General features: G+C 36.7%; 1 protein-coding gene across 2 annotated transcripts in view; it reads right to left on the bottom strand.

Annotated features, from left to right (window-relative positions):
• The window catches only part of LOC145684062 (apolipoprotein D-like), a 69,060-nt gene extending 49,884 nt beyond the window's left edge, over positions 1-19,176 (bottom strand). Inside the window, exon 1 of one of the 2 annotated variants that reach the window (XM_081755902.1) lies at positions 19,007-19,176. The gene's annotated coding sequence lies outside the window, so the exon portion shown is untranslated. Of the gene's footprint in view, positions 1-16,383; positions 16,516-19,006 lie in introns of those variants that run through there. The other variant, XM_081755903.1, reaches the window with a different exon arrangement.
• Positions 19,177-19,392: the final 216 nt, after the last annotated feature.

The raw sequence follows: 19,392 nt of genomic DNA, 5'->3' as shown, positions 1-19,392 counted from the left end.
GATCTGGAACCAGGTTTTTAGATCCAGATCTGGAACCGGTTCCTAAGATCCGGTTCTGGAACCGTGTTTTCAGATCCAAATCTGGAACCGGTTCTTAAGATCCGGTTCTGGAACTGGGTTTTCGGATCCAGGTCTGGAACCGGTTCTGTAAACCGGATATCCGAGAACCGGTTCCTCGCGGAACCGGTTCTGCCGGAACCGGAACTTTGTGGCCATCCCTAGAAAACACACATCGACGGCAGCGCCAGCAGGGGCACACTTGAAATAAAACGGCTTTAGCAAATTTATCCATGATTTTTATAACAATGCCTTACAATTAAAAAAAAAAAAAACAGAATTACTTTCACGATATTTTAGACATAGTTTTCGAAAGAAATTTTCTCAAACACAGAAAACTGAAAATGATTTCAGCACTAATTAAGCAAGAGTTTTGAAATAAAACTTTAATAAATTAGCATAATCTAAAAGTAATTTTCACCAGCATAATTTAGTTGACTTCTCAAAACAAAGTCTTTCACACGAAAAACTTTGGAAACATTTTCTTATTATTGTTTCTCATTCATGGCTATCGAACTATAGCTTTCAATTAAGTAGAGAAACTGAAAATAATTTCTAGTAATAAAAATAATTTCACTATGACCTTTGAAGCCAAACTATACAGCTGATAATTTTCAACACTGGATTAGGCATAGTCTGAAATTCTTTAGCAAAACAGAAAGCTGTTAAAATAACTTTATTTCGCCACGGGAAAGCAGATTAAGCCAAAATTTACTGAAAGTAGTTTGCGTGCATTCAAGCCTTGGTTTCTTGTTTCCTTCCTCGGGATTGATAATTTAAAATATAAATTCAGTGATAATTAAGTACGATACGAAAATAACTAAGATACAAAGATAACTAAGATACAAAGATAACTAAGATAAGTAACCAAGATTCGCACTTCGTTTGAAATGGAAGATGTGCTTTTTATAAATAAATGACAGCCAATAAAGTGTGAAACAAAATGAAAATTAGGCGAATTAATCAGTAAATCTAGGATTTTGTAAGAATATCTATAAATCTGATCATTTTCAGCACTGGATTAGACATACTCTTTGAAATAATGCTTTAACAAAACAGAAAACTGTTTAAAATAATTTTGTGGGGCCACGGGAAAGCGGATTATATCAAACTTGCTAAAAGTAGTTAGTGTGCATCCAAAGTCTTGGTTTGATGCTTCCTTTCTCAGGGTTGATTCTTTTTATATATATAAATTTAGTGATAAGTAACTAAGATACAAAGATAACTAAGGTAAGTAACTACGATACGAAGATAATTAAGGTAAATAACTACGATACGAAGATAACTAAGATTCGAAAATAACTAAGATAAGTAATTAAGATTCGAAGATACTAAGATGAGTAACTTAAGATCTGAAAATAATTAAGATAATAAGTAACTAAGATTCGAAGATAACTAAGATAACTACGATACGAAGATAACTAAGATCCGAAAATAACTACGACAACTACGATACGAAGATAACTAAGATCCAAAAATAACTAAGATAAGTAACTAAGATTCGAAGATAACTAAGGTAAGTAACTACGATACGAAGATAACTAAGATCCAAAAATAACTAAGGTTACTATCGATACGAAGATAACAAAGATCCAAAAATAACTAAGATAAGTAATTAAGATTTGAAGATACTAAGATGAGTAACTTAAGATCTGAAAATAATTAAGATAATAAGTAACTAAGATTCGAAGATAACTACGATACGAAGATAACTAAGATCCGAAAATAACTACGATAACTACGATACGAAGATAACTAAAATCCGAAAATAACTAAGATTACTACGATACGAAGATAACTAAGATCTGAAAATAATTAAGGTAAGTAATTAAGATTCGAATATAACTAAGATACGAAAAGAACTAAGGTAAGTACTTAAGCATTTCACTTAAAATGGAAAATGTTACTTTTATCTGCAAATGATAGCTGATAAAGTGTTAGACAAAATGAGAATGTGGTGAATGGATCAGTAAAACTATGAAATTTTACGGATTCCCTTAGATAATGAGCGATCTTATTAGTTGCTTGTTCTAAGTACTAAATTACACATTATAACGAAACATTATTGTAATATTGTAGTTTTGAGAAAGAAAAGACATTCAATTATTGATAGAAAGTCAATTTAGTTCTCAAAGAGGATATCTCAAACCCTAGTAGCGAGAATACAATATATCAGGGGCGGATTCAGGGGGGGGGGCAATCGCCCCTCCCCCCAGAAAAGGAAACTTTCTTATTTTATATATAAATAAAACCCATCAGAGAGTTTGGAGCTCTTAAAAGTAGCTCTAAATAGCAGTAATACAACCCACCGCCCCCTTCCCCCAGAAGTCCGTCCTGGATCGCCCCTGCAATATATTATTATTATTCACTTTAAACGAGAGGTAACATTTTTTTATTCTGCTTCGAAATGTAAGCAAGGAAATAAGAACCTTTGACTTTCAAACGTTTTTTTCATATTCTGTTTCCTCTTAGAATCGCTTGGAGCTATAGCTCATTATGTAAAACTGTCCTCGTCACAACTTCAAGGTTACGGGGATGAGTTTTGGAAGTGTGTTTCAAACAAAGTAATGTAAAAAAAAAAAAAAAAAATATGTACAATGAGTGTGAATAAAAACATAATAATTATCGGGACTCAAGTTATTTGAATATATAACATCATCAGGGCCGGATTTAGGGCTTGAACCGGTGCACGTGCAACCTCCTCCCCTTTTCTTCTAAATATATACTATCTGAAATGAGAAGCTAGTAGTGAAAATAGCAACTTTCCGAAACTTCCTGCGTCATGTTTCCGTTTAAGGTTCTTTTTTTAAAAAAAAAAAAAAAAAAAAAAAAGTTTTGCGAAAGCAATAGTTTAAGTCGATTTTCTGAAGGTTAAAGGAAAAGGAGTCACCAAGCAAAGCAATATTCTTCATTCACACCACAGATGCCTAAAGGCATTAAAACATTCAAATTTAGTTCAAATGTAGAGGTACTTATTGGTGTACCCTCCCCACCCCTCGTCCGAAAGTAATGATTTCAATGTTATGTCTAAAAGATTCTAGGATTTAACAATTTTTAACATGATTGTCAAATACTGAATAATAAGTTGTCTTTTAAAGTTGAATCAGCGCTAATAGTGTTGTCTGTTAAGGATTGAAAATAAAGGTAGAGTTGTTGTTTAGTAATTTTGTGCTCGCTTGCATTTATTATGCAATTTACAAACTAAATAAAATATAAGAGAGTAATTGACAGAAAGAGTACACAATAATAGCTTTAAGATGGTAACTCGTTGACATGATTGTCATTATAACTATTCTGCTATCACTGACAAGATTTTTTGGCCTTATTCAGAATTGTTTTTAGCGTCGTATTACGAGTATGATTAACGCGCAGGGCCGGATTAAGAGGGGGCTATAGCTCCGGGCCATCAGGTGGATAGGGGCCTCTACTCTGATCGAAATCTCAACTGGCCATCTAAAAAGAATCATAAAGATACAATCATCATCATAAAATCAAATATAACCAGAAATATGAAACATATTCCCTTAACTTTCCTACTGTACTTTCACAGAAATGTATTACAGTGAAACCTCTCTAAAGCGGACAGCCGTTGGGAATCAAAAAATGTCCGCTATAGAGAGGTGTCCGCCTTAGAGAGGTTTCAATATTTTCTTACGTAAATTAATAAACAAGGTAATATGCAATTAGATTTTTTTTGCATGAATCACGTATTTATGAATATTACCGAAATGTTACTGTACCTGCATTATCTTGCGCCATCCAATTCGAGATACAACATGGGAATAAGATGTTATAGTTCCCTGCTCTTTACACTTATCGCTACTTACTACGTTTTCGGTGTGTTGCTTTAATTTGTCAGTTAATTGCAGTCCAGCAATGATTTTTTTTAAAAAAAAAAAAAAAAAGACTATATGCGTACCCGTGGTCAAAAATAGAGATTCTAGTGGGACAGTAGAATGATGTGTCATTCCAAACAGTGGGCAACTGTCAATCACTTTTGTTTCTGAAACAGGTTGGGTGGAACTGGAATGCAAGCAAAGAATATAAGGGTGTTGTGAAACAGAGACTCTTTCTCTGGGTTGCTGAACAGTCAGTTGAGGAGGCAAAATGTCATACCCACACTTTCTTCCTTGGTGACATACATATGGTTTACTAAAAGTGTATTTTTACTCCACTTTCCAACTTGCTTCTAGAGAAAGTGTCCGTAATACGGAGGTAAATAATACCTATAAAAGACAAGAAAGACTGTCCGTGTCCGTACTAGAAAGTGTCCGCTTTAGAGAGGTTTGCCAATATGTTTTTTCCTATTACAGTGTTTGGAGATTACAAAATATGTCCGTTATGGGAGGTGTCCGCTTTATAAAGGTGTCCGTTAGTAGAGGTTTCACTGTAGATGAATTCAGCAGGGCCACACATTTTTGCTAGCCCCGGGCCTCCAGATGGGTTAATTCAGCCCTGCTAACGCGTGATGCTAACTTCCGTATTTACAAACACGTTAGCGAAATTATTAACGATTTTGAAAATGGCCACCAACGACTTTTTCGGAGAGTTATCCAAACACATTAGGAGAAATCAAAGTAAGGGTGAATTCTCATTTACCTTAAATCTCCTAATGTGTTGGACAACCCTGCGAAAATAAGTCGTGGCTGCTGGCCCTTTTCGATATAAAGTATTGCTAATTTCACTAACGTGTTACTTTATACGGAAGTTAGCGTCACGTGTAAGTCAAGCTCTTAATACAGTGTTAAAAATGACTCTGCTTATAGAGTTCTTTATATCGCACAAATCTCTCGAATTTTGATGTATGAATTGACCCTCTGTATTGACGTTCACGATCCGTAATCGTCTTTTTCCCCTTCCCTTTAACTTGTACCATATCTTCCGTTGCATCCCTAATAAGATAAGTGCTATCCAAAACAGTATGTTCTTGTTCTCCTAGGTTATACCAAGGGCGTCGTTAGCGAGGGGTCGGGGGGACGCGTCCCCCCAGATTTTAGTCAAATAAGACAACTTTGTATATATAACTTTTGTCGGAAAGAGGGTTTTGATTTTGATTTATCCGACTCCCCCAGATTTAAAAAAGGTAACGACGCCAGTGATTATACAGGGTATTTCAAAATGAATATCGGGGTTTTAAGGCTGTGTAGTATTTATTACAATTGTAAATAATTCATCAAATAAAAGAGCATCTCAAATAATTTTGTACGCACACATGCACATGCACTGTTTCCTCTGTCTGCCGTTAGAAAGCGGCAGTAGCAAAGATGGCGACTAGTGAGCAGAAAGGTTTTTTTTTTTTGTGTGTGTGTGTGTGTGTGTGTGTGTGTGTGTTTTACACAAGGATGTTATAAAAGAGAGGATTTGCCCATATGTATCTTCATCATATGGACTCAATGAAGCCAAAAAAAAAAAAAAAAAAAGACAAAAAAAACCGAGCATCATCTAAGCTGGCACGTCTGATTGGCTACTCTGGTTTACACCATGATTGTTAGCTCGAAACATCGCGATCTTAGTGGCGCGAAGTGGGCAGAGTAGGTGTGGCGAAGCTGTGACGTATGGCTTCACGATTTTCTTGTATGGGCAGATCCTCTATTTTATAACATCCTTGGTTTTACAGTCCAACTGTCTGTGTGGAGAATTTTAAGAAGATGCTTACAACTACGTCCTCATCATTTGCAGTTGCTACAAGCTCTAAAGCCTACAGACTACGGTTTACGTTCCAACTTTGCAAATGAAATGTTGCTGCATGACGATGAAAATTTTCTGGATGGTGTCGTCATCAGTGATGAATCGACATTTCACCCAAGTGGCGATGTGAACACTCATAATGTTCGCATCTGGGGATTAAGAAATGCCCACGAGATGGTAGCCTACAGTTGCAACGAGACTCCTCAAAATTAAATATGTTTTGTGCCATATCCCGACGGAAAGTTTATGGGCCTTTGTCGCCTATTGACTCGATATGTGTCATGTGACGAATGGTGCTCTAACATTGCATACTTGTAACAAAAACTATTTGAGTTGCTCTTTCATTTGATGTATGATTTATAATTTTACGTTAAATGCAATAAATACTACTAACATAAGCCTTAAAACCCCATTACTCATTTTGAAACTGGTATTATTTAGGTAACTTACTCCACTTTTTTTTAAATATCTATATCTCGAACAATTTTAGTCCTTTTTCTTAATATCCACGTTTCTACAATAATTTGTAAATAATTTGATTGACCTCAAAATGACCTCACTCTCAATTTTGGAAAATTTCTGACTTTGCAGGAAAAAAAAAACATTTTTATTATTCCTTTATAGAAACTTCATATGTTTGTAGTTTATGATCTCCATTTAGCAATAAGGCTATGCAGATAGTTATCAAAACATTGGAAGTGTCTGAAGAAAAAGCGATTTATCTGCTTCACACAGCGGGGTTCACCGTTAACCTGCAGAATAGCTGTCATTCGTCATGTATTGGGGGTATATAGGACATGAATGATTTCCAGAGGAATACTGTGTCATTCCTCATCCAGTGCAATATTCAATTCCATCAACAAGGATGAAAAGTCTGAACTGCAGAACTGACCATAGATGTTCAATAATGTTGACGTCTGGACATGCCGGATTTAGGTTTGTTGGCACCCTAATGCCTCTTTCACATTATCCGGCGATTTGCCGGATCCGGTTCCGGCTGTTTGCCGGATCCGGTTTCGGCCCCTTTCATATTATCCGGCGTTTTGCCGTGGATGAAAAATATGCGAGCAGGGTTGCTGTGCAACTGAAGAAACAAAACTCAGTGACTCTTGTCGTGTTGTGGTGGTTGTAATGGACAGACGCAAAATGTGTTTTCTACTCGCCTTGTTAAGACACGGGCAGAAAAAAAAGTCAGAGACACATATGGGTTCACCCTTTTTTAGAGAAGCGGTACTTGAAGGAGATTTTTCTATACTGTTTCCACAATTAAGGGAAGACGAAGTAAAATTCTTTAATTACTTTCGTATGTCTATCGCATCTTTTGATGAGTTGTTGGATCGCGACGGACCCAGCTGCAGAGGCAGAATTCAAAATTTGAGAACTGTATTCAACCTCCAGAAATGTTGGCTGTAACATTAAGATAAGATAATTTGTATTTTTTATACACATAGATAACGTTAAATTTAATGTAATTGAATAGATGGTTGAAGAAAGGATCTGAGTCAATTTCGTATAGTCATAAGTTATTGAACAAAAAACATGTTAAAACATTTCACTACAATATACGAGACGAAACACTCAACACAAGAAGTTAATTCCTTTATCAATAGTACCTTTACATATATTCGCAGCTGAATTTCCAAGGTGATGGATTCAGGTCCTTTCTGTAATCAATAGAATAGTGTAGCCAGTGACGGATCTAGCCTGGGGCCAGGGGGGGCCTAGGCCCCCCAGTTTTTTGAGTGACAATAATAATTTAACATATTATATATTTTTGTAAGTTTATAGTAAACTCATGATATATCTATGATAGCCTGGGTTCTGGCAGCCCCCCCCCCATGTTTTCCCTTCAAGATCCGCCACTGAATTTAGACTAAATTAGTAATAAAAATAATAATGTATGGCTAGGCAGAGTATAAGATTTCTATAACATTTTTCCCGGGGCCCCTTTTTCCTTGTGATAATTTCGAATTCTAAGGAGGAGGGGAATAATTTCACGCCAAAAAGTCCTTTTTTTCAAAGACCATTGAAAAGGGGACTTTTTTTCTTAGGTCTACTAATTCAAACCTTTGGAACCAATTCATCCAATTTGTTTTAATTCTAAATTTTTGATTCTGTTATTTTATTATTATTATTATTATTTAGATCATCATAATTTTCTCCCAAAATTCGTATTTTTGAGTTAGAAATGTTAGGCTCGGCCATTTTGGATTACTCCTGAGGGCAAAATAAGTTTCCAATCAAAAAAAAAAAAAAGTCCAAACTTGTTGAAAGTAAGCAAATACTACATGATCCTCAGATTCGACCGTAAATTGACCTGCAAAAGGCAGATTGGAAAGACGGGTAGCAACCTCCTTTTTTTCTTTTTTTTTAATTTTTGAATATTTTCTTAGAAAGACCTTTTAACACATTTTAGGTCTCATTTTTTCCCCCTACAATTCATATTTTTGAGTCAGGACCGATTATCACGACCAAGTCACGATGAAGGGGGTTATAAATTAAAGTTTTAAATCCAAATCAAATATTTTGTCTTAAATACTGTCTCTCTTTCAATTCAGTACGCGAATAACTTTCGACGAACATTTATTGTGTTAAAAGAATTGTGAAGAAATAAGTTAATGTTAAATTGTTTCACTTCAATAAAACGAGGGGACCGTGGTGGGTAAGTGGCAGAGGATTCACCTCTGGTGCAGGGGTGCTTGGTTCGATCCCAGCTTGCGCCAAGTGAACTTTGTGTTGGACAAGTAACGTTTGTGTGGGTTTTCTCGGAGTTCTCCCATTTTCTCCCACTTTCTTCATTCCATCATTTCATTCATTTCTCATCATCACCGTCTCTTTTAGCCTAGCCAAAAGAACCATAGGACGTAATACAAAATGTAGAACCTTATTACTAGAAAACTTAATCCAGTAGTTATATGTTTTTTTTTTTTTTTTAATGTATTTGAAACTACATCTTGATTGTGTGTTGTCATTTCATTCAAAGCTAATGTAAAATTAGTTCTTCAGTTCTAGTACTTCCTTTGCCAGTATAATACTAGTAGAATTCTTCTTACGACAAATAATAGGTATGACCAAATTTAGTGTGTGGTTCTAAAGATTTTCCGAAACCTGGAGTTTTTCCGAAATCCGAATATTTTTGGTCATCCTTCTTCTTCTTCTTCTTCTTATTATTATTATTATTATTATTATTATTATTACTATTTCGTGTTTATTCTTTTGTTTTAAGCGTTCCGACTATTGACTCAAGTCTCTTTAAAGCACTGCTCTAGTCTCTGAATTCAGAGGACTATTCAAGAAATTACAGCCAGATAATTATAAAATATATAAAATACGGTATATTTATCAAATATCACATCATGAATTCTCTCTTGCTTTGCGTAGCAAAATAGTACATAAATATATAGCAAAAGACTGTATTGCTGAAATATTTGATAGTGTATATTTCAATTTTGGGTCACCACAAATTTATAGAAGGTCATTTGTCCAGTGCTACACGGACATCTCCCAATCTTCTATTACATAGAAAAATAATAATTTATATCGATTTCGACACTTCGGTAGTATTGGTAGTTTTCAATTAATTTTACATGTCATCTTTCCCCATATATTGTATATACAGGTTTGGTTAATTACTCCAGATGTACTGGGCTAGAACATAACCACATACACAAACACACTTCACATAACACACAAAACCACACGCCCCCATATTATAGCAGCCACTTTCTGCTCTTTCCTGGCAACACTTGCTTCCTCCCCCAACACCCATCCGGTAGTTTGCCGCGTATATGTGAAGAGCGCCATTGCTTGTAATGTTCCGCTTGGCTATACACGGCGATTTGCCGCGCCGGATTCTAGCAGGGAGATCCGGCTGTTTTTGCTCGCCGGATGAATGTCCGGTGACCGCCGCACATATGTGAAAAGCTTCATTGCTTGCAATGTCTTTCTACCTCGTCCGGCAATTCGCCGGAACCGGATCCGGCAAATCGCCGGATAATGTGAAAGGGACATAAGCTATTGAAAGGGGCCCTTTATACGTCAAGCTTTGTTTTTCACCGACAAAATATGGCAGTTTCTTATGTTTGAATATATGCTATTTGCTAATTTATGAATCTAATAAAATGTCTAATGGAAACAAAATCCCATTACAAGCAGGGCTGGAAAACGGGAGCTCCGTTATAAGCGGCGCTGGATAACAGGGGCCTCATTACAAATGGTGCTGAGAAGTATTACTTGCTTCAAGCCCCGAAGCATGTAGGGCCCTAAGCTATAGCTTGGTTTAGCTTATATGTAAATCCGGCACTACATCTGAGGATTGGGAGGACCAGGACAGTAATTCATCTCAATGTTCATGAAACCACCCTTTAACACTTCGAACAACATGAATTGACATATTGCCATCTTAGAAAATGCGTCATTAGTAGAAACACTGCACCATAGAATCCACATGGTCACCCAAGAGGACCATATAATCACTGAGAATAATGAGTTCCTTAAACGTAACCAGTATACCCATGGAATGCCCATGTAATCATGGCTCAAAGGGAAGGAATGAAATGAAATAGGAATAATCGGATCATGTTATGCGTTTCCAATTATCAGCTATTCACTTTGCATGTTTTTGGAAACTTTCTTCGCGCCAAAGGATTGTTGTCTGCGATCTGTGATTTGGAAATTGCAACCCGATTATGAACGTAGAGGTTACAACTTGCGTTGTACTGTGATTGTCGCAATAAGCTGTTCAGGTGCTGGTTGAGTTCCACCGTTACTTTTGTCGCATTCGCTTTACGATCCTTGATGATATTCCTCTTCAATCAATAATCAGCAATCCCTGCCACTGATGTTTCTCTTCCGTTTACTATTACTTTATACTAACATTGTTTGGTCATGAGTTATGTAGCCCATCATCACCTTAGATACACTATTCTTCGCGGCACATTTAACACACTGCCCATTTTTAATACGCTTGGACAATACGATTTAACCTGCTTGAAACTCAGAGGGTTCCCCATTTTGCATTACCTTCGCCTGTCTGCTCCAAGACACGCCTATGTTCTACTCCGCCTGACGTATTACACACAATTAGGGTATACTTAACGTAACATTAACAACGTCCAGGGGTTGTGCACGCATCCTCGTTGTAACTGCCTCACACATTTTACGTGTTGCAAACTACAGATGATTTCATTATTTTGATAACTATCTGTATGTCAGACGTGGGCCTGAGCTTAACCTTAAAGGGAGCCATATATTCTTATCAGCAAAAATCGAACGAAGATCCCACACAATACACACTAGGACGCTAAATTTTAGTACCGAGGAAGCTCAGGTACATGTAAATTTTAGGGAGGCGCGGTGGCTCAGTGGTAGAGCGTTCACCTCCGGTGCTTGGGGTCCCTGGTTCGATCCCAGTTCGCGCCGTGTGAACTTTGTGGTGGACAAACACCGTGCTCGTGGGTTTTCTCAGGGTTCTCCCGTTTCCTCCCACTTTCTTCATTTCACTCATTTCTCATAATCACCGTCTCCTTTAGCCTAACCGGCATAACCGTGGGACGTAAAACTTACAGATTTCATTTCATTTCATGTCATTTTTACTTCGCTGAGCAATGATAATACGATGGTTACGTTTCTCACTGTTATGTATTGTAACATTATATGTTTGATTATTTCCACTAGAACCTAAAGAGATAAATAGAATTCGATAATGTAGTGCCGGTAGATTCATCACACTATTTCTTAAGTGCCATTGGATATATGTATTCAGATAAAATTCAATATGGTGGACCTAAACACAATCAAAGCAAATTCACATGTAGAATCATGCTGAAAAAAAAAAATTCAAAGAATGAGGTGTTGGTATAATTGTCATATTCTCAGAAATATTGCTTGTTTTGCTTGTTAGATGATGTCACGTAAAATTCAATATGGCTGACCTAAACGTCATACTATTGAAAAATGAAATGAAATATTTCAGTATATCAGTGGTGCCCACCCCACCCCCTCATATCCATGACGCACCCCCCCCCCTCAATTGTCTATCCGTAGGTGTTCTTCCATGAAAAAAAAATCTTTTCGATTAATTTTTACATCCCATCAAACATATTTATATAGAGTTTTAACTCCTTCCCCAAATATTTCAATGACGCAGTTTGCGTCATAGCCCCCCTTTGTGGGCACCCCTGAGTATATAGTCCCACAATATGCTCTTTAGGCTAAAATATATTATGATTAAGTCAAGTAAGTAATGATGGAAGAATTGATGGAATGACAATGCGGGAGGAAGCAGAAGTACTCCGAGAAAACCGACAAACACGATGTTATTAACCATAAACTTCCTTGGTCTGGTATCGAACTACGCATCTCACACACCATATGTAAGCTCTCTACCGCTGAGCTACTATGATCTCATCAGGGCCGGATTTAGCATTTTGACGCCCCTAGGCCCAATATTTTTTTCCGCCCCCTAGTCTGGTTTAAGTTTCTTTCCTAAAAACCTTTATTAAAAAATTATATCAGGCCTATATGTTAATTGCTTAAACACCAATCCACGATGCAATTTTATCATTGCAAGTTTTTTGAGGAATTTACTTGGTTCTGGGCTTAACAAAATACCGTTAATGCATTAACAAAAGATTGGTGAATAACTTTGGTTTTGTTCAATTTAGCCATTTGGGCAAATAAATAAAAAAAATGTAGTAAAAAATAAGTAAATAAGTAAAAAAAAAAAAACAGCCAGTTCTCCCGTGTTTGAGATCAATCAATGTTGTAACGAAGTTGATGCATAATGTTGAAAAATAGTTTAACTTTACCAGCAATTATTTGTTCCAATGAACTTCAAAATCAGAATGCTTTATTAGCCTGATTTATTTTTAATCAATTCAAAAAATGTTAAGTTATGGCTATTTATTTTTATTTCTAGATATTTTTTAATTTTTTTCTCTCGGCCGTGCGCCCCCTAGGAGCTTGAGCCCATAGGCCCGGGCCTATTGGGAAATCCGGCCCTGGATCTTATGACATGTATTAAAATAAAAATTTAAAAATGGTAAACGCCCTGAAAATAAATTGATGAAAGAAGTGTCGGTGTAATTGTCATAATCTCAGAAGCAACATTAGTGATGGCATCACAAGAAAATTCAACATGGCGGACATAAACATCATAGGTTTGAAATGTAAATTCTTTTTGATTACAATGATGCTCCCGAGGAACTAATAGGAGTCAAGTTAGACCGCAAATACAATCTACCACGAGTGAGATGCACTTAAAATTCTCAGAATTACGCAGGTACTCGTTTACATACACATCAATTTTCCTATTTCTTTCCTGGTTATGTCCTTCACTCCAATGATTCTGCATTATCCTTTTTAAAATGATTGTCCTGTAAACTGGATTTTTTTTTTTCAGTTCGGCTCGAGTCATTCGAAAAACCATTGAAAGTATATCCTCAATTTATTTATTTCAGAACGTTTCAAAATATAGCCCCTGAGGCCAATTAAGGGTCTTCACTACAGCGAAATTAAACTACCTCGAATTTTAGAGTTTTTCTGTAATATCTTCAAAACAAATAAAAATATTCGAAAAACAGAAACGTAGTGAACTAGATAATACTATTTTGCATGTGATATTGTTATTACAACTCAGCTATCTGCTTTCGATTTGCAACTGCAGATAGATCTAGCAGTTTTTGCGGGTTCTGTAAATAGCGGCATACCAAAAGCAGATAGGTGAATTGTGTAAAGGTATCACATGCAAAATCGTATTGTCTAGTTCACTACGTTTCTGCTTTTCGAATACTTTTATTTGTTTTGAAGATATTACAGAAAAACTCTAAAATTAGCGGTAGTTTAATTTCGCTGTAGTAAAGATCCTTAAGAATCAAGAAAAACAATAAGAAGTGAGGTGGAAAAACGTTGGCCTTGAGCCCTTGAAAGTACCGTCCCGACGTCGTCTAGTAGAACTGAGGTTATACTCTAGAAGAAAGTAGAGAGTACGCTTAAGAATCTTGAGAGACCGTTTATCAGTGCACCGAGAACATCTTGTATTAAAAGTGAGAGTTTAGAATTCTCATTAATAAAGAATGAAGGAAAATAGAGGAGGTTGTATAAAGCGGAATGAGATACTATAGACCTACCTGTTGTTTTTCTTATGAATGAGAATTGTTAAATCTTATTTTTAAGAAAAGGCTATCACGGTTTCTCAAATTTCAGAAAGTATTTTTAACAGTGTAGCTAGCTGGCAAAGTCGAGAAATCTAAAACCTCTCTCGTAGGTTCAAATCCCGCTCAGGCCATGATTTGACACATTGTATTTTCACCATTCATTTCGTTGTCATTTATTTCACATCGTCGCCTTGACTCCTAAACGGTAGTGGGGCCGCGGTGGCTCAGTGGTGGAGCGTTCACCTCTGGTGCTTGGGGTCCCGGGTTCGATCCCAGCGCCCGCCAAGTGAACTTTGTGGTGGACAAACACCTTGTGCGTGGGTTTCCTCGGGGTTCTCCCGTTTCCTCCCACTTTCTTCATTCCACAATTTCATTCATTACTCATCATCACCGTCTCATTAGCCTAACCGGCATAACCGTGGGACGTAAAACTTTAAAGATTTCATTTCACTTTTTTTTCCAAAAAGGTAGAATCGTAAAACTCGGTAATACAATAAGACCGGTTAGGATGATGGCCGTTGTATTTGAACCCAAGAATTCCAGTTTGAGAAGCAAAAGCGCTAATAGTAGTCTGTGTCCTGTCTGTATATCGTGAAATTATGATTTTGATTTCTGCTTTACTTTCGCATTCAATAGTAACATTATGGAAGATCTGGATTTAAACCATTACTCGGTTTGGAGTCGAATTGTTGTACACTTAGCTTGATTTGATCATATACGTATAGCAAAGAGAAAACACTAGCTTTGAAATCGTATGAAAAATATGAACTAAAATATGATGTTTACAGCAAAAACTAGAGAGTGAGTTTGTACTTACAAAATATTAGAATTAAAAATAATCAAGGAGTAAATTGTTCCTACACAGTACAAAATATATGTTTGCTTAGTGGTACAGCACTTACTTCTGATACGAATGTCACTAGTTCGATTCCAAGCCATGGGAAGTTTTAGCGGACAACATTGTGTTTGAGTGCCATTTAACACATCAAACAAGTTTAATATTGAGTGCCTTTTCTTGCCGATCATTAAATAATAATAATAATAATAATAATAATAATAATAATAATAATAATAATAATAATAATAATAATAATAATAATAATAATAATAATAATAATAATGAGGAGGAGGAGAAGGAGAAGAAGAAGAAAGAGGAAGCTATTATCGTCTCAAGTTCTATTACGGTACTGATCACTTGTAAAATAATTTCCAAAGATTTTATAAAGTGAAATTGTGCAGCATAGATATACAGAATATGTCCAACTATTCACGATATGAAATAATACAAATAGATTAATTGTTTGATTCCCGGTGGGGGCACTCGGTCGAAAAAGTGTAAAATCCTTTTCAGGCCAGTCATTCTGAATGAGGTTTTCCTGGGTTTTCTACATTCACACCAGGCAAATGCCGGGGTGGTACCTAATAGCTATATAGGTTCCAGGCCGCTTCCCTCCTTCCCCCATCCTTTCTTCCTTCCCTTTCCCCGGATCGTGTGCTCGCTGAGGAACGTTATCTCTCAAACGTGACGAGCTAAAATGGCCATAGACGCCGAAAGCCCAGAAATCTAATTCCTAATCCTAATCCTAGTGACGGGCTAACATAGCCATAGATGCCGAAAGCCCAGAAATCTAAATCCTATACCCTGGCCGGTGAACGATGATTTCTGACAGCTTTGCACAAGGCCACGCCAAGCGAGCAGAAGACAGCAGGTCAACCAACCTGAGACTCAGAACCTGTCGCGTCTCCATGGTAACCACCGCACATTGCCAAACTTTCACTCACCCCCTTTCATCCTCAACGAGGGAGCAGACGATTCTCCCCTTGCCCGAGAAGCACATGGCAACACCGCAATCCTCAGTCGTCCTCGCGAGCTGAGCTGTCAGAAATCATCATTCAGCGGCCAGGGTATAAATAGCTTAATCTGTATTGTTTCACAGGTATGAGGGGCCAAATCAGGTAGGCACCCAATACACAAATTTTCACTCAAAAATTACGGACATCTCTGTATTTAATGATTATTGCCAAAAAGAAAAGAAAAGAAAGAAAACAAAAGAAAAAATAAATAGAAAAAGAAAAGGAAAGGAAAAAGCAAAATTTTCAAATCTTGTTGAGGTGTAACTTCCAATTCGTCAGCAAATGTACTATAATAGTACATTTTGTATTAAAATTTACATTTGCTGATATTGAGACAAAATTAAAATTAAAGTTTGATATTGTTAATTCAAGGAGCAATTTACGTATTAAGAAATATACAATGTTCCAGTTTTACGTCCCACGTTTATTTATTTATTTATTTATTTAATATACAACACAACAGGCTTAATACCCAATTACAGTGTTGTGTACATACAGCAAACGTTACATATATACATTTCTTAATTATTACTACAGAAAATTTCTTGTTTCACATATGATCTGAATCTGTTTTCTGAAAGACTAAATGCTAAAAGGGAGGCAAGGGGATTACTGATAGAGTGCTTACCTCCGGTACGTGGGTCCCTAATTCGATCCCCGCCAGGTAAGTTTGTAATGGACAACATTATGTTCGTCGGTTTTCTTGGGGTAATTCTGTTTTCTCCTACATTCTCATCCCACTAATTCTTCCATGATCATTCACTTGCCTTTATCATCCGTCTCCCTTAGCCTAAAGACATAAACATAAGATGTTAAACTAAAGGATTTCATTTCATTTTCTAGGCTAAAGGAGACTAGTGATTAATGAAGGTAAATGCAGGGGCGGATCCAGGGGGACGATCGGGCCTACCGCCCCCCAGAATAGGAAACTTCCTTATTTTATATATAAATAAAACCCATCCCAGAGTTTGGAGCTCTTAAAACTAGCTCTAAGTAGCAGTATTACAACCCACTGTCCTCCCCCCAGAAGTCAGTCCTGGATCCGCCCCTGGGTAAATGATAATGAAGTATTTGGTGAAATGACAATGCAGGAGGAAGCGAGAGAATCCAAAAATCCCACGGACAAGACACTGTCTACTACAAACTCACTTGGACTAAGATCGAACCAGGGACCCCTAGCACTGAGCCACCACGTCTACCAACCCGCAATGAAATTAAATCTTTAGTTTGACGTCAGATACTTATGTCCTTTAGGCTCAAAAATGACGAAGAATAAAAGCAAGTTGAATGATTATGGATAAACTCGTGAAATAAAACCTGTACAAATTAAAACAAAAGAACGATATGATATAACAAAAATGGAACGACTTTGTGCACCTAAGCTTACATGCTTGGAATTGAGTTAGGAATCTTTCACATCAGAGATCTACCACTGAACTACTATGTTTTACTGTATCCCGCGAAAAAAAATTAAAATGGCACCAACGTCATTTTGGAATACGTTGACCAATTTTCAATTAGCTCATTCTGCGTATAAAGAACGTGTGAATTGCTTAAATCAGTAGATTACCATGTTTTAACACCTCTTCACCTACAACAAGATATTCTGGGGAAAACGCTAGGATATGAATACAGTATTTGTTAATGTTCTGGTTAAGAAAGGTTTCTCTTCCAATTCTAGGAAGCATTAAAAAGTTAATCAGTACATCTTATTAATATTATTTAAATATCACCTACATGAACTTAATGCTTGAATCCACCCACCCCCACAACTGATGAAACTTTGAGTACGCCATTTCCCTACACAGTATTCAAAAGTGTATTCCACTTGGTCGATTTGTGCCGAAGTTATGAAAAGAAAAATATCCATACGATTTTTTTAATTATTATTATTGTTCACTGTGTGGCGGGTATTTTAACGTTTCTCAGAGCATTACTAAAACTTTCATTTTAAAAAATAAATACACAACTGACGAATTAAGTACTTAATATTAGAATCTAAAATAATCAAGTAGTACTTCTTTGCCACTCAGTGATACAATCAGTCATGATCTCTGGCGTGAAGGGTCAATAGTTCGATTCCAGGCAGTGTCCATGGGTTCTCTCTGGATTATTTCGTTTCCTCCCATTATCATCATTCACCCTTCATCACAGACGTTCATTAATCATTCTTACTTGGTTTGTTGGATGTTTGCAGAGGTAAAAACTGTGGGGGGGGGGGGGGCAACCAGACCACAGACTTTATAGATATATCATGAGCTAAATATACACTATCAAAAATACATAAATAATACCTTAAATTATTTTTGTCTTTCAAAAACTGGGAATGTTTAGGTCCCCCGTCCCCGAGCTAAGATCCGCCACTGTTGTTTTGCGTTCCTTAATCCTTTACAGCACCGAGATATGTGAGCTCGTGGCTCTAGTTTAAGGCCGTGACTGAGGCCGTGGTGGCTCAGTGATAGAGCGTTCACTTCTCGTATATGGGGTCCTTGTTTTGATCCCAGCTCGCGCCATGTCAAATTTGTGGTGGACAAACACCGCATGCGTGGGTTTTCTCGGGATTCTCCCTTATTCCCCAACACTCTTCATTCCACCATTTCATTCATTTCTGATCATCACCGTCTCCTTTAGCCTAGCCGGCATAATCGTGGGACATAAAACTTAACGATTTCATCTAATTTAAGGTGGGATTCAAACCACCATAGTATGTCCAATGCTATCTCGCCGGGAATCGAACTCGGGATCCCGTGTTCCACAGTCATGAGCGCTAGCTACTAGACCAATAGGTAGGCCTAAATAAGCTTATCGCACAGTGCATAATCAAAGGACAAAGAACTACATATAGCATTTTTACCAAGCATCACAACAAGCGTAGTTCTCACTAATTTCGAAGTTTGCCAAAAACAATCTCTTTAAGTACTGAAAATAAATTATATCATTTTCTCATATTTAATACTATTAATTTTAAAACTTAATATTAACTTTAAAATATACAAATAATGCTAAAATTTTGACATAAGTATTATTTCGCTTGGGATTCGCATATTTATACGACAATAAAAAAAATATCAGAGCAGTGCTTATCAGAGCACTATTATCCTGTCATTAATATTAGTTACCTTCATTCATAACAACAGTAATAAATCATTTTAAAAATTTACATATTTTAGGATTTTAATGTTTTTATAAATTAAAACTAAAATTTTACAAATCACAGAAATGTATTAATATTGTTATTATTCAAGACTTACCTGTTGCAAGTTGTGAATGGATTCGGAAATAGGCGGAAGTAGTTTAAGAATTATCCTCGCGTCCGAACACCAGACAACCTTCTGACAGGTCCCGCTATGCCCTCTTTACTTCTCAGTTTTGCCGATAGGAGGAGCTAGTTGCAAAATGTTGCTTCGTCTTAACTCTGAAGGAGGTTTCAAGGCTCAGTGAGGAAGAAGAAGAAAAGAAAGGATGGGCATAATGAATATTATGAAAGAAGGTAAGTGGTGACAAGAAAACGAAGAAGAAATCTTCTGAGAAAGGCTAAAGGGAAAGGGGAGGAGATAAGGAGGAGACACTCAAATCATTGTTGCCAGGATCGTGTGATTTACTGTCCTTGAAAATCAGGTTCTAATGTGAGTACCAA

Source organism: Thermobia domestica, chromosome 4, assembly GCF_964235325.1.
Source record: "Thermobia domestica chromosome 4, izTheDome1.hap1.1, whole genome shotgun sequence".
NCBI lineage: Eukaryota > Metazoa > Arthropoda > Insecta > Zygentoma > Lepismatidae > Thermobia > Thermobia domestica.
Note: the sequence above shows the minus strand (reverse complement) of the source record. Positions and strands in the feature narration are given on the sequence as shown.